This window comes from Elephantulus edwardii, unplaced genomic scaffold (genome assembly GCF_000299155.1).
Source record: "Elephantulus edwardii isolate Elephantulus edwardi_28Jun2011 unplaced genomic scaffold, EleEdw1.0 scaffold00009, whole genome shotgun sequence".
Classification (NCBI taxonomy): domain Eukaryota; kingdom Metazoa; phylum Chordata; class Mammalia; order Macroscelidea; family Macroscelididae; genus Elephantulus; species Elephantulus edwardii.
This window is the reverse complement of record NW_006399759.1, coordinates 34,178,281-34,187,506: the sequence shown is the minus strand read 5'-3', so window position 1 is coordinate 34,187,506 and position 9,226 is coordinate 34,178,281.

The following is a 9,226-nucleotide window of genomic DNA, read 5'->3' as shown; positions in this document are numbered from 1 at the left end:
TGGGATGGGAGTGTCAGAGACAGTGCAATTGGCACAGGACAGAGCGGAGTTTAGGGCTGTTGTACATAGGGTTGCTATGAGTCACAAGCGACTCGACGGCACATAACAACAACAACAACAACAATGTTAATGCTCACCCACGGCTCTTTTGGGGGAGGATCTGAATCATTGAAGGGTCCTCCTTTGTTTCCAGCTGGGACCTGGGGCCTGTCAGTCCTGTCAGCCATGAGGACCTGGTGTGAGCCGCCCTTGACCATGTGTCCTTCAGATCCACACTTAAGGCAAGTGAGTGGGAGATATCTCTCTACTCCCTTGCCTATCTGTGGCTCTCATCTGCGAAACTGTCTACTGAAGTGGCCCAGCTTTCCACAGTGGAAGCAATTCTGACCTCCTTTATTGCCGTTGGGTGGCATTGTTTATGAGTAAGACTTCCTTTTCCTGACACAGGCCCTAAACTGGCAGCAATAGCTGCTTCAATAATTTTGGCCCTTCTCTGGTCTTTTCTCTTCCCTCTAGATCCCAGTTGTTAAAAAAGGGGAAAATTTAAACAAATATATGACAAATAATTTTGAACAGTACAATCTTTTAAGTTTAAGGCTAGAAATATTATCAATATGATAATTTCCAATCCAGAGATACATGTTCCAGTGCATTTCCTATTTTCCATAAATGGTTTTGGTAAGAAGAATATTATAAATGTGGATACAGTTCCACTAGGCCTCCTCCATGCCATGATATAGTGTTATTAGCATGAACAGTTATAAATCCATTGCCTTCCTTACTCCAACTTAAATTTATTTAAATTTATTATTAATTTCAGTAAAAATTTACAGAGACTTTGGATTTCCATTCACTCATTGTTACACTTTTATCACCTCCCAACCCTCCCCTCTAGTACACTACCCTCTTCGAAAAGTAAAAGACAAATTCTTTCATTGTTTTACAAACCCTCCCCCAGATCTACTCCACCATGTAGCCTTCACTCTAGACTCATGACAAAAATCCTGATCACATATCCCTTTTAAACAGTTTTTCTCCCTCATCTGTTTCAGTGCCGTATGTATTATTGAACCCATCTTTCTCAGTCTCTCTCCAACCCTAAGGTCAGTCCTGTTTTACAACAGTGGCACCATGCAGTATTTTTCCTTTTGTGACTGGTATATTCCACTCAGCATAATGTCCTCCAGAGTCACCCATTTTGGATAATATTGCATAAGTTCCTTGTTTTTCAATACAGCATAGTATTCCCTTGTATGAATATACCACAGCTCCTCTATTTGTTTCTTGATGGACACTTAGGTTGTTTCCATCTCCTTGCTATTGTGAACGAAGCCACAATAAATATGGGTGTGCATATATCTGCTTGGATGTCAGTTATGGTCTCTTTGGGGTATATCCTCAGTAGTGGAATTGCTGGGTCAAATGGTGTCTCTATTTGCAACTTTTTGGGAAAGCGCCACACCACCTTCCACAGTGGTTGCACCATTTTACACTCCCACCAACAGTGAATAAGGGTTCCAGTTTCTTCACAACGTCGCCAGCATTTGTTGCTTGCTGTTCTGTTAAATTTTGCTATTCTGACTGGAGCAAGATGATATCTCATAGTTGTTTTAATTTGCATCTATCTTTGAGCTAGAGATTTTGAACATTTCTTTATGAGCTTGTTAGCCATCTGAGTGTCGTCTTCGGTTGCCTGTTCATATACTGTGCCCATTTTTCTATTGGATTATTTACATTTATCTTGTTGTGGTGCTCAAGTATTTTATAAATTCTGGATATATGTCCCTTATCTAATATGTTATTACCAAATACATTTTCCCATTCAGTGGCTTCCCTTTTTACCCTGTTGGAGAAGTTTTTGGATGTGCATAGGGATTTGATTCTTAGAAGATCCCATTCATCTACTTTATCTTCTCCTGAAAGTACAAGAATTTGGAAGAAAAGCAACAAGATTTTGTTAAACATGTAGCGCAAATACCAGAATAATGTTATTAAATTTTTTTTTAATTTGTTGAATAACAATAATACTGTTACAACTAGAAGTTAATGGCGGGAGAATTTGTAGGCTCAATGCTTCCTTGGTCCATTAATTTTAACTGAGCATACATGGGATAAAGGAGTCCTGATGATGCCATGATTCAAGCTTATATGTTAATTAAAAGTTCACACATACCAGGCTGTCCATGGAAGAAATGTATAGAAATCTACTTCTGTAAAGATTTACTTGGAAGCAGGAGTGGCATCCACGTCCTCAACAACATTCCTCCAGAAACTCTATGACTTTGATAAATGTTGATAGTTCCCGAGGGGCTTCAGGCCTTTTGTTCATAGGATGGCTATGAGTCATGCTCAACTTAAAGGCAATCATCATCATCAACAACAACAACAACAACAACAACAACAACAACAACAACAACAATTTACTGCAGTCTGGGAAATGATGTAGAGTAACTGTAGGGTATCTGTAAGTCATAATCTATTCTATACCAATGAGTTTCTTTTTTGGATTTTGTTATTGTTGTTTTGTTCATATGTGGGGTCACTGTCGAGAGGAATTAATTTAATGACAACCGGGAACTCTCTCTCTTGTTGCCCAGCAAGTTGGAACCCACTCATATCTGACCCTCCATTACATTTCCAAGGCAGTAAATTGCATGGGAGGAGACTTCTTATCTTTCTTCCATGGAGTTACTTGTGGATTTGAACTACCTTCAGGTTAGTAGTGCAACTCTCTACAGTCCACAAAACCCGAGAACCTACTGTGGGTCAGTATGGATTGGTCACCTCGTGTTCAGACCAAGATGACATGAGTTTACTCAGATTTTATTTCTTTACCAGAAGAAAGAGAAACAGTAAGTTATAACTGTCTGGAGCAGCAGGAAGAGGATTTTCTTGACTGCATATGATTATTGAAGTTCTTGATTTCTTTTAGAAATATTTCTTGTACCAACAATGACAGAGGTGGGGTGTGATCTAAAGACATATTGGGTACATCGACTTAGCATGTGAAATTTGAAAAGTTGTGAGGGAATCAGACGTGTAAACCAAAAGATCAATTAGAGGTATAGATACTGTAATTTTTAGGGGCTTGGCAATTCTACTTCCAGATCAGATGCTACCTCAAAGGCATTTTCTCACATTATAGTCATCTACTTATATCCACCAGTACCATAAAAATTGGTAATATTATTGTTGTTTTGTTTTATAGAGGTGGACAGACTAGCTAACATATGACATACACTGAGTACTTTACCCACCATCTGTCTGATTATCACATTATGGTGACTTGCATGTTACTTGCTGAATTGGAAGCTATGCCACCAGTATTTCAAATGTCAACTGGATCACTTGGGGTTTAAGTATAACTTTCAGACAAAGAAGGGCCGGGGTGAAGGACTCCATGATCTAACTATAAAAGTTATCCAGTGACAATCCTATGGTTATCCTAGTATATCTATGGAAGACCAGCCACCTAAATGGAAAGATTCTCAACACACTGTAGCTACACAATGGAATTGAGCAACAAAGAGAACAGAAACAGGCAATGTTTGGTTCTACTCTACATAGGTCACTAGGAATCAGATCAGAATTATGGCCAACTAGTAAAAATGCCAAAAACCTTACAATACAGCAGAACATTGTCTGATGTACTGCTGGAAGATGAGACCCTCAGGTTGAATGATTCAAAACACAACTTGGGAAGAGCTGCTTCCTCAAAGAAGAATGAACCAGCAACGTGGTTGGAACAAATTTTTAGGACCTTCATTTGCTGATGTGGTACTATTCAAAACGAGAAGACATCAATTAACACCTAGAACATGGAATGTGTGAAGTAGGAATGTAGGAAAAATTCAAAGTTGCCCCAAATAGAACGAAACTCTTAATGATCAATAGCTTAGAAATTAGTAAGCTTGAATGAACTAAGATTAGCCATTTTGAATGAAACAATTATATAGTTTACTATAACAGAAATGATAAGGAGAAATTATATCACATTATTGCTGTTAAGTACCGTCAAGCTGCAGACAACTCATAGCAACCCTATGAATGAAAGACTTGAACACTTGTAAAATCTTTATTGTTTCTCCATGTTCATGGTTTCTAGAGCCAAGGTATTTCAGAAGTGGATGCCATGCCTGCTTCCAAGCTTGTTTTAATTGGGGAGCTCCACCAAACACTGTCCACCATGGGTAACCATTATCACATTTAACACAACTGTGTCACAGTGTTCAGCATCACAGCAACCACGAGTTACCTTCGTACAGCAAATGGACACACCAGTGCTATACCTCTAGAAGAATGTTTGATCAAAAACAGTTAAAACAAGGCCTGAGGGCTGCAGATTAAAATCATCCACCTTTGGCCTGGTAGCATAACTTTTTATCCACAAGGCCCACAGAGCTCTATTTTGTTGTTAAGTGCCGTTGAGTTGTAGATAACTCACAGTAACCCAATGAATGCACAACAACAACAACAACTAAACATGAGTTGGAGTTGTTAAGAAAAAAAAAGGTCAGGATCTATACTGAAGTACAATGCTGTCAGCAGTAAGATAATAGTAATATCCCTGCATAGAAGACCTGTTAATATGATTGTTAACTCAAATTGACCTACTGATGGATATTACATTAGCTACTAATGCCACAGATGAAGACATTGAGGGTTTCTACCAACTCTCGTAATCTGAAATTGATAAAATAGGCAATCAAGATACCAGTTAAAAAGAACTGGTGAGTGGAATACAAAAGTTAGAAACAAAAAATGGACTGGCAGTTGGAAAATATAGCCTTGAATATAGAAAAGAGGTCACAGAACACACAATAAAATTTTTTATAGTCCAAGCTTATTCATTGCAAATATTCTTTTTCAGCATTTTAAATGGTGATTACACATGTAGATTTTGCTAGGGCAAACACAAAGTTACAAGTTACATATTTAGAAAAAGATAATGGAAAATTTCAAGATTATCTATCAATCAGAAAACAGCAGGGACCAACTTTGGAAAAGTCCATCAACTGTTCACATGCAAGTTTAAGCTGAAAAAGTGAAACTAAGTTCATAGGGAGCCAAAATATGACCTTGGATATATTGCATATGAATTTAGAGACTATCTCAAGATTAGATGTGATAACTGAACACTAACAAATGAAGACCAGACAAGATGTGGGATGACATAAAGGATATCATCCATGAAGAACACAAAAGGTCATTAAAAAGACAAAAAACCCGACAAACCACAAAAGGAAATGTTCTCTAGAATAGAGAAGCTTAAGTGAATGAAATATTGAAGGGAGAGCTAAAGAGAAAACTTCAAAAGGCAGCCCAAGAAGTAAGTGCAAAGCATTATAATAAAATGTGAAAACATCTGGAGTTAGAAAATGAGATGAGTTTGCTAGGCATTTCTCAACCTATAAAACTGAAGAGAAAAAAAAGAAAATTCAAGCCTGAAGGATTCTGTGGGTAAACTACTGAATGATGCTGGCAGCATCAAAAGAAGATAGAATAATGTAGTCATTCTTGCAAAAAGTGGCCTTAGCTAAACCACTGTCTTTTCTATTACTTCCTATACATTGGAAAGTTGGATGATAAATAAGGGTAACATGAGATGAATCAATGCTTTGGAGTTGTGGTGTTGGAGAAGAGAACTGAAGAGTCCATGAACAAGCAAACGTGTCTTAGAGGAAGGGCAATTAGGATGCTCTTTAGAGACAGTGATAGTAAAAACTCCATCTTCAATGCTTTGGGCATGTTTTTAGGAGGGCAGTACTTAGAAAAAGACATTAGATTGGGAAAGTTGGAGGGTCAGAGAAAGAGAGGAAGACCTTCAGCAAAATGAATTCACACAGTGACTATAACAATAGGCAGGGTAGAGAGCATGAGAATGATACAGGAAAGGGTAAAGTCCAGGATAAGTTGTTCATAGCCACCCTATGACTTGATGGCATCTAACAGCAACACAGCAACAACAAAAAAATTGTTGATATTCAGCTATTACTTGCACTAGCTCTTGGTCAAGAATTGAACGTCTGGAAGGAAGATGTCCAACCTACCCTGGAGGTATTGTCACAAAACAAGTCTATAGGATTTGTTGGAATGCTAATTGAAATGTTTTAACAAACAGATGCAGCCCTGGAAGTGCTAACTTATCAAGGCTAAGAATTTTGGAAGACAGCTATCTGGATAACCGACTGAAAGAGATCCTTATTCATGCTGATATCGATAAAAGCCAATACACAAAATGTGGACCTTACTGAAAAAAAAATTATTAATATCATATATAAGCAATATTTTGTTGAAAATAATTTTAGAAGGTTACAGCAGTACATGGACAAGGAATTGCCAGAAATTCAACCTAGAGTCAAAGGAGATGTGAAAAATAGATACTATTGCTGTTATTAGATGAATCTTGGCTAAAAGCAAAGGATATTAGAAAGCTATTGGCTATGCAAAGCCATTCAGCTTTGTGGATCATAAGATGTTATGGATAAATTGTGAAAAATGCGAACTCAGGAAATCTTAATTGTGCACATATGGAATCTGTGCCTAGAGCAAGAGGTAGTTATTTCAGGAACATGGAGATACCATATGGTTTAAAATCAGGAAATGGAATGGGTGGACAAAGAATATGGGAGGGTCAACTTGGAAAGAATAAAGATAATATCATCATTACAATTAGCATACAGAAACAAGATAGACATAACTGTTTAAAAGAGAAAGGTGAGAAGAGGGTGGAAGAAGGAAGAAGGAATCACTAAAACAGCAGATATTAGTGAGGAAATCGTGAGGATGAGGGAATAGGTAAATTTCAATAGGGACATGAAGAGCCTGGGGGTTGAAAGTAGTAGATCAACAGTAATTATATAATACTCAATGTACAGAAATGATTATATAAAATAGAATGTATGTGAATGACACCATGTATATGAGTGATTCTATAAAAGTGAAAGAAAAACAATTAAAACTATTAACAAGACCAAAGAGTCAATAAAATCTTCAAACCTTGGTAAAGGGAACAAAAGAAAAGAAAGAAAAGATATAAACAATCCACATAAGAAATGAAAGAAGTGATGCCACAACAGAAACAAATGATACAAAAAGATTAATAATGGAATTTGATGAAAAATTATACTCAAACGAATATGAAAACCTGGAGAAATGGACAAATACTTGGAAAATCACAAACCACCCAAACTTACACAGGCTGAAGGACAACTGAATAGACTCATCCCAAAACAAGATATTGAGCAGATTATTTAAAACTTTCAACAACAACAAACGCTTTGGACCAGATGGCTTTACCAGAAAGTTTTACCAAACATTCAGAAAAGAGCTTTCACAAATTCTACATGAAGTATTTCAGAAAAGAGAAATTGAGAGAATAATCCCAGACTCATTCTACGAAGCAAACATATCCTTGATGACAAAGTCAGGCAAAGGCACCACTAAAATAGAAAACTACGGACCAATCTCTCTGATGAATAAAGATGCAAAAATCATCAACAAAACCTGGCCAATTGAGTGCAACAGTATATAAGAGAATAATTCGTCATGACCAAGTGGTATTCATAACAGGTGTACAAGGGGTGAACCATCAACATAAAAACAATTAGCATTGTTCATCACAATAACAAGACAAAGAACAAGAACTACATGGTCCTATCATGTAGAAAAGCCCCTTGAAAAAATTCAATACTTCTTTCTTTTTACAACACTCAACAAAAGGGAATAGAGAGGACTTTCTCAACATAGTGAAAAGTATATATGCAAAACCAATAGTCAACATTGTTCTCAATGGAGAGAGATTTAAAGACATTTCCCCTAAGTACAGGTCCTAGGAAAGGATGCACACTATCATCCTCCTCTTCATTACTGTATTGAAAGTCTTAGCAAAAGTAATGAGGCAAGAGAAAGAAATAAGGGGTAGCCAAATTGGCAAAGAGGTGGTAGAACTATCTCTATATGTAGATTATGTGATAATATATGTAGGAAACCAAAAAACCTCAAACCCAAAACCTCAAACCAAGACAACAGCAAGGAAACTGTTGGACATAGTCAATTAATTCATTAAAGAATCAGGATAGAAGGCAAACATACAAAAATCAGTTAAATTTTTCTACAGAGACAAAAAGAACACAGAAAAGAAAATAAGAAAGCCACTTATTTTTTTTTTTTCACTGAAAAACAATGAACTTGTAAAGCACTACAGAACATGGATAAGTCTAGAAGTTATCCTGTGTCAAATATCTCAGTAACAAAGGAACAATTACTTTATAGGGTTACCAGTATAAAAACAGGATAGACATAGAATCAGGTGAGAACAAGAAAAGAATGAATAGATAATACTGTACTGGAATGGGAGAAGAGCAGTACTATCTGAAGTGAAGGAATGACTAGACATTGTTTTTACGGCAATTGACAATCTTGAACAAGATATGCATTACAAAGTGAATTGGGGAAAGAAAGGGAAGAGAATGTGTATCAGTGAAGAAATGAAAACACAGTCTTTTTGTTTAAAATCACCTTTAAAAAACATTTTAAAAAAGTGAATGAAGGTGTAAGTAAATAGTAAAAAAAGAAATAAACTCTTCTACCCCCCACTCTTCCAAATCAGGAAAATTTTGTGTTAGAATTGCATCCTTTTAGCATACTGCTTCAATCTGTTTGATGAACAAATAATCTGAAAAATTTACCTAAATGAAGAACAATGAAGTATCAGGCTTAGAGAAAGATTTATTAATAACTTGCATTATGCAGATGACAAATACTTGCTTGTTGAAAATGAGCAGGACTTGGAGTGAATGCTCTTGAAGTTCAAAGACTACAGCTTTCAATATGCTTTGCACCTCATTATAAAGAAAGTGAAAGTCTCCACAGCAGGGCCAATTTGCAACATTCTAGTAAATGAAAAAAAGATTAAAGTTGTCAAGCATTTAATTTTACTTGAATCCACAATCAACAGCATGGAAACAGACCTTGGAATAAACAATTAAGCAACTGAATGGCAGACTGAGTTCAACAAACTACTGTAAATTATTTCTTCAAAGTGTTAAAAGTCCTTATTAAAATAATAGTATTTTTATTCACTTCATATGTATCATTGATTAAGGACAATGGAGAAAATACATGCATTTGAACAATGATGTTGGCCAACAATCATGAACATGGATGTGGACAAAGAGAGATCACAAGAGAGGAGGTAAATGAATTTTTATATATATATACACAC